We start from the raw sequence: 7,751 nt of genomic DNA on the forward strand, positions 1-7,751 counted from the left end.
TCCACACCGTAGCACAACATAAACACAACAGAAGAAATACCCATTATCCCTTGCAGCACTAACTCTTCCGGGACGCTACAAAATACATCCCCGCTACCACCAAACCCCGCCCTCCCCAATTTTTATTTACATTTTATTTGATATGCCATTGATATTTTTTAATCATTATAATTACAATTTGAAACTCGATTTTGCATGTGACTATAAAGTTATATAAGCCTTGCTTGTTTAATATTAATTTCAAAACTTGTTTGGGTCCCTATTAAAAGGTTAATTTGTTCAACCTTGGCCCGTGGCTTTGTTCAGTTTTAAATTTTGGCCCACTCTATATTTGAGTTTGACACCCCTGTTGTAGATTGTCACTGAAGGCAACACATCTATGAATGAACACATGTGGAGTTATGTACTTAACAAAAAAAAGGTGAAATAACTGAAAACATTTTTATATTCTAGTTTCTTCAAAATAGCCACCCTTTGCTCTGATTACTGCTTTGCACACTCTTGGCATTCTCTAGATGAGCTTCAGGAGGTAGTCACCTGAAATGGTTTTCCCTTCCCAGGTGTGCTTGAACTGAAAACTGCATTACACCAGAATGAGGTTGAAGTGATTGCACTTCAAATAAAAAAACATAAATAGAGAAGATGATGATGGCAATTTCCTGTACCCTTCCCCTGCATCATTGCACACCAAACATTCCCTTTTTTATGGCTTATGTGACCATTTAATATGTCCTCCACTTGCTGGGCTAATCATTAAACCATCAAGTGACTTTAGAGAACATTTCTCAACTTCGAGCTCTGAAGTTAAACCCTGCAGTTAAGGTCAACTCAATGCATGTTGTCATTGTGGACCCCAGGCGCTCGAGTGCTTGGATGCGCGTGTCAAAAATTATTTTACAAGGTGTCAAAAAAATACATTTTTGAATAGTGTCCAAGTTCCAACATCAGTGGATGGAAAATTACTCATGCAGATATATTTGGTTGCACATTATCATAATGACAACAATATTGTTAAATTAGTGCAAATGCAAAAGGCCACAGCCTAAAGTGTCTCTCCTAATCATGTCGTATAAACTAAACTGCATTGGACTCTAGAAATAATTAGCAGTTTATCACCCTTATATGACACAAAACATCTTCACATGATTATAATTTATGACTGTCTCTTCTAAAATCTAATTCCTCTCTTGTGTGCTTAACCTGCAGGTCAGTGGCAGTATGGTAAGTTGTTTTCAGGTTTGACCTCCCCACAGCGGGGCACAATGCGCTTTTTGTTGCTTTGTGCCTAAGTGTCGTTCCGAAAATGATTTGGCCCGGGCATGGAAGCCCCTCTCGTTATATGGAGCTAGAAATAACAAACCAGAGAGAGAGAGAGAGAGAGGGGCCTCTGTTCTGCTATGAGTGAGCATTTGTAAACAAAATATTTGTTTTTTGGCCATCAATGCACCATATTAGGTCATATTGACAAGCTAGTTACAGGTCTAGGAAGTGTTCATTGTGGGCTTACATACAGTCATGGTCAAGAGTTTACATACACTTGTAGAGAACATAATAAGCATGGTGGCGGTAGTTTTATGCTCTGGGCCTGTTTTGCTGCCAATGGAATTGGTGCTTTAAATGGGACAATGAAAAAGGAGGATTTCCTTCAAATTCTTAAGGACAATCTAAAATCATCAGCCCGGAGGTTGGGTCTCGGGGCGCAGTTGGGTGTTCCAAGAGGACAAGGACCCCAAACACACATCAAAAGTGGTAAAGGAATGGCTAAATCAGGCTAGAATTAAGGTTTTAGAATGGCCTGACTTAAACGTCTGGACAATGCTGAAGAAACAAGTCCATGTCAGAAAAATAACAAATTTAGCTGAACTGCACCAATTTTGTCAAGAGAAGTGGTCAAAAATTCAACCAGAAGCTTGTGGATGTCTACCAAAAGCGCCTTATGGCAGTGAAACTTGCCAAGGGACATGTAACCAAATATTAACATTGCTGTATGTATACTTTTGACCCAGTAGTTGTGGTCACATTTTCAGTAGACCCATAATAAATTTATAAAAGAACCAAACTTCATTGATGTTTTTGGTGACCAACAAGTATGTGCTCCAATCACTCTATCACAAAAAAATAAGAGTTGTAGAAATTATTGGAAACTCAAGACAGCCATGGCATTATATTCTTTAAAAGTGTATGTAAACTTCTGAACATGTCATGTGACCTAACATTGTTTATTTCAAACACATTTTTGATTTTGTTACTATAAAACAGGAACATTCTACAAGATCACAGGTGTCAAACCCAAGGCCCGGGGGCCAGATGTGGCCCACAAGTTCATTTTATTTGGCCCTCAAAATCCTGGAAATAAGATGTATCAATAAAGTACAATAACTTTCTTACTAAATGTAGTATTTCTTTTTATTTTGGCAGAGAAAAAAAATACAAGTACTCCATGTAATTGCCAATTTTGTTAACTTAAATATTGTCTATTTGTGCAAAAATATATTATCAAACATTCAAACCATTTTTTAAATAGAAATAAATAATAATAATAATGATTTCAAAGCAAGTTATCCATCAAATTCCGCAATGTGAAAGTAGCAATAGATTCATTGGTAGAATTGTGAAATTTACTGTGGTCCTTACAGCATTTTTCTCTAAATGACAAAAAAAACAGTACTTTTTTACTCCAATAAATAAACTATGGTGCTGTTTTGGCATTTACCGTAATGCACTGAAAAATCGACAGTTGTTGATTTCCGGTAACGAACAAACAAATCGGCTGCACGGGTTCCAAAACTTTACTGAAAAAATGCATTTTTTTTTATTTATAGTATACAAACAAATGTAAATTTTACAGTTAAATTCTGGCAACTGAGCCGCCTTTTTTTGCCATAAAAACACAACGTACATACATACTTACCATGAATTGATTAACGTAAACTCCGACTTAAACAAGTTAGAAAACTTATTCAGGTGTTACTATTAAGTGGTCAGTTGTACGGAATATGTACTGTGCTGTGCAACCTAGTAATAAAAGTTTCAATCAATCAATCAATACACTAAATTTTAAAGTGAAATTATTGCAACTTACCATATTTTTTTTACATTTTAGCTTTTAAAAAATCTACTAATAAAATGCATTAAAAAATTGTGTAAAAATAGTGTTCACTGGTAAAAGTGCCCCTCTGGGGCCAAACTGTTGAGCACATTTAATTATATAAACAGCAAAGCCATGTTGAATATCTTACGTAGTGACGTCATGTGCCTGCCTGCACTGAAATGGTATTGTGAGCATGCGCAGAATAAAACGGTGCAGTAAGTTCCCGGACCAAAGAAAGAATGGCGGTTTGTTTATTTTCTCCCGTGAATATAAAGTGCTAGCTAACCATATTGGTGACTGACAAAACGTTAGACTGCTGCAGCAATGAGTAATGCTACAGATTATGGGCCCAGTCATTCAGGCCAAAGATGGTTTAGACTTTTATTTGACGGTGACGAGAAAAATTATGAACTCTGGGAAACGAGGTTCCTCGCACACATGGAGTTACGTGGTCTCGAAGGAGTTATCCTGGAATACCCGCACATAAATGAGGAAGACGAAGAAGCTCTCGCGGAAGATGAAACAAAGAACGGTGATGCATATGCGGAGCTGGTGCAGTGTCTAGACAATAAGAGTTTGTCGCTGATAATGAGGGATGCGAAACGTGATGGAAGAGCAGCACTGGAGATTCTTCGGCAGCATTACGCGGGAAAGGACAAACCCCGTGTTGTGAGTTTGTATTGTGAACTTTCCTCGCTCCACAAGGCTAGCAATGAAACTGTCACTGACTATATTATTAGAGCAGAGACTATTTTCACGTCATTAAGAAGAGCAGACGAACAGATAAGTGATGGGCTTCAAATAGCCATGGTAGTAAAGGGGCTACCTGACTCATATAAGCCATTCGTCGTGCACATTACCCAAACAAATGACACTGTAACATTTGGCGAGTTTAAAACGAAACTGCGAAGTTATGAGAGTACAGAAAAATATGGGAAGAACGACGTGAATGCAGAAAAAGATAATGTGATGAAGGCTAGCGGGGCAACAAGATCACATGGAAGAGGAAGAGGAAAGAAAATGGATCTAGCAAATGTCGAGTGTTACACGTGTGGGAAAAAGGGACACGTGGCCAGGACATGCCCTGACGAATCCCAGGCGAGAAGAGAGTATCGAAAATGGGATACACCACATCGGAGAAGGGGACGCGGTCGAGGACGAGACCGTGACCATTTAAAGAAAGCTGATGGGGAGGCAGAACCTACATCTTTCTGTTTCTTCAAATTGAGTGACTGTCCTCCACAAATAGGAAACAAGAAGGGTCTCATGGTCGACTGTGGTGCCACAACCCACCTGATCAACGACGCCACAAAGTTCAAGACAGTCGACAAAAGCTTCAGGCCTGAGGATCACATGATTGAGCTCGCCGATGGAACCAAGGTGAGCGGGATGGCAAAAATGAGAGGCGACGCGGAATTCTACTTGCTGGACAGCGAGGGACGACGAGTCAAAACAAGGCTCAAACAAGCACTTTACATCCCATCGTTTCCACAAAACATCTTTTCAGTGAAATCAGCAACGGCTAACGGAGCCGAGCTACGCTTCAAGGACGGTGATAACTGGCTGGTCCACAAGGATGGTACCAAATTCAAAATGGATGCGTATGGTAGGCTGTATTATCTTATCACAGTAGAGGATAATGTTGATGAAGTGTATGGATGTCATGACATTCAAACATGGCATAAGATACTTGGTCATTGTAACTTTGATGATGTTGCAAGATTAGAAAAGGTAGTTAAAGGGATGTCGATTAAAGGGAAACATGACAAGTCCAATCAAAACTGTGAAATATGTACACAGGGAAAGTTTACCCAGAGTAGAAACAGACAAGCAGACGCTAAAGCTACAGCTGTACTAGAACTAGTACACACAGACTTATGCGGTCCTATAGAGCCAGCAGATAAAGATGGATACAGATATGCAATAGCATTTACTGATGATTACAGCGGGATGATTTTTCCATACTTTATGAAAGCAAAGAGTGACACAACAAAAGCTACAGAGAAATTCATAGCAGATGTAGCTCCTTATGGAAAGATAAAGTGCATAAGGTCTGATAACGGTACAGAATTTACCGGGCAGGAGTTCCAATCATTACTGAGGGGTAATGGGATAAGGCAAGAGACGAGTGCACCCTACTCACCTCATCAGAATGGAACCGCCGAAAGAGACCGGAGAACTTTATTTGAAATGGCACGATGCATGCCGTTGGAGAGTAACCTCCCGAAGCAATTATGGACATATGCTGTACAGACAGCAGCTCAAATCCGCAACAGGTGTTACAGTAAGCGTCTAGAGCAGACACCTTATCGAGTTTTCACAGGAAAAACACCTAACATATCTAACATGGAGATTTTTGGATCCGAATGCTACGTATACAAGCAGGATAAAAAGAAGCTGGATTCTAGGTGCGAAAAGGGAATCTTTGTAGGCTATGATAAGTATAGTCCAGCATATAACGTGTATTACCCTGACACTGAAAAAGTCCTAAAACATAGGCTGGTAAAATTCATCACCAAAGGTAGTGCAGATAGCCACACTCAGACCTATTGTGATATGGGGAGTGAGATTGAAAATTATGAAGATGCACGAACAAAGGTAGTCAAACAAGATCAGGGACAGCCTAACGAGAGTAAAGAGTCTAGTTTTGAGGAGACTGTTGAGGCAAAGCCGCCTAAAATAGGTGGTACTCAGAGAGAACCGGGAGAAAGGAGGTATTCTATAAGAGATAGAAAGGCTCCGGAATACTTAAAAGAGTACCAGTGTAAAGCTGAGTGTAATATTGACGAAAGTGAGAATGTAGATTATTTCTACAGAGTGGCATATGATGTACCTAAAACATTTACAGAGGCTATGGACTCTAAGAAGTCAAAAATGTGGGTTGATGCAATGAAATAGGAGATGAACTCTTTGACAGAGAATGAAACTTTCACTCTGGCTCCACTGCCAAGAGGCAAACAAGCAGTGGGAGGTCACTGGGTATATGCAGTGAAAGAGAGCCCAGATGGAATAGAGACTTGTAAAGCAAGATATGTCGCAAAGGGTTATGGTCAAGTGGAAGGGATTGACTATAAAGAGACTTTTTCACCAACAGCCAACATGACATCTGTCCGAGCATTGATGCAGGTGGCTGTACAGGAGGACCTTACCCTACACCAAATGGATGTAAAGACTGCTTACTTACATGCTCCAATGGATTGTGAGGTATATATGGAACAACCGGAAGGTTTTGAGGTTAAATCAAAAACAGGAGAACACTTAGTGTGTAAACTCAATAAGTCATTGTATGGTTTAAAACAATCCGGGCGTAACTGGAACATGTTACTGCATTATCACCTTACAGAGAATGGTTTTGTCCAAAATGATGCTGATCATTGTGTCTACAGCAGGCAATCTGAGAATGAGAAAGTGATTCTGTTAGTATGGGTGGATGACTTAATCATAGCGGCAAGTAACAACACCTTACTCAATCATGTAAAGGAAATGTTAAAGAGAAGGTTTAAGATGAAAGATATGTGTCCACTTAAACACTTCCTGGGTATTGATTTCAGACAGAGTGAAGGAGAGATCAAAATGACTCAAAAGAAACACATAGAGAAGATGTTAACAAAATTTGAAATGTCAGACTGCAAGCCGAGATCCACCCCATGCGAGCAAAAGTTAAACTTTTGACAGTGAGGGTGAAGTTATTGATTCAACTGGATATAGAGAGGCTTCACGGTGGCAGAGGGGTTAGTGCGTCTGCCTCACAATACGAAGGTCCTGCAGTCCTGGGTTCAAATCCAGGCTCTGGATCTTTCTGTGTGGAGTTTGCATGTTCTCCCCGTGAATGCGTGGGTTCCCTCCGGGTACTCCGGCTTCCTCCCACCTCCAAAAACATGCACCTGGGGATAGGTTGATAGGCAACACTAAAATTGGCCGTAGTGTGTGAATGTGAGTGTGAATGTTGTCTGTCTATCTCTGTTGGCCCTGCGATGAGGTGGCGACTTGTCCAAGGTGTACCCCGCCTTCCGCCCGATTGTAGGGGAATAAGCGGTAGAAAATGGATGGATATAGAGAAATAGTAGGTAGTTTGATCTACATTATAACATGTACTAGACCTGACCTGAGCTGGGTTGTTAGTAAACTATCACAACACCTAGCAGAACCAAAGCAGCAGCATTGGGCTACAGCAAAGCACCTACTGAGGTACTTAAAGGGTATTATAGATCAACAACTACACTTCCAGAAATGTGAAAAAGGACTTAAGCTTGAGGGATATAGTGATGCTGATTGGGCAGCTGATACAAATGATAGGACGAGCACAACTGGATATTATTTCAGCTTTACTGAGAATGGTCCAGTCATATCATGGAAGAGCAGGAAACAGCCAACAGTGGCACTCTCCACCTGTGAAGCTGAGTATATGGCTTTAGCAGCCACTACTCAAGAGAGTATGCACCTTGTGCGACTACTTAAAGGAATAGATGGTAGTCACCAGCATCTACCAGTCAAGATATATGAAGACAACCAGGGGGGCAATAGCTTTATCTAAGAACCCAGTATGCAGACAGAGGAGCAAACACGTAGATATAAAGTACCACTTTATACGATCTGCACACACAGAAGGGGACATTTCTATAGAATACTGCCCTACTGCAAACATAGTAGCTGATGTTTT

Source organism: Nerophis ophidion, linkage group LG14 (genome assembly GCF_033978795.1).
Source record: "Nerophis ophidion isolate RoL-2023_Sa linkage group LG14, RoL_Noph_v1.0, whole genome shotgun sequence".
NCBI lineage: Eukaryota > Metazoa > Chordata > Actinopteri > Syngnathiformes > Syngnathidae > Nerophis > Nerophis ophidion.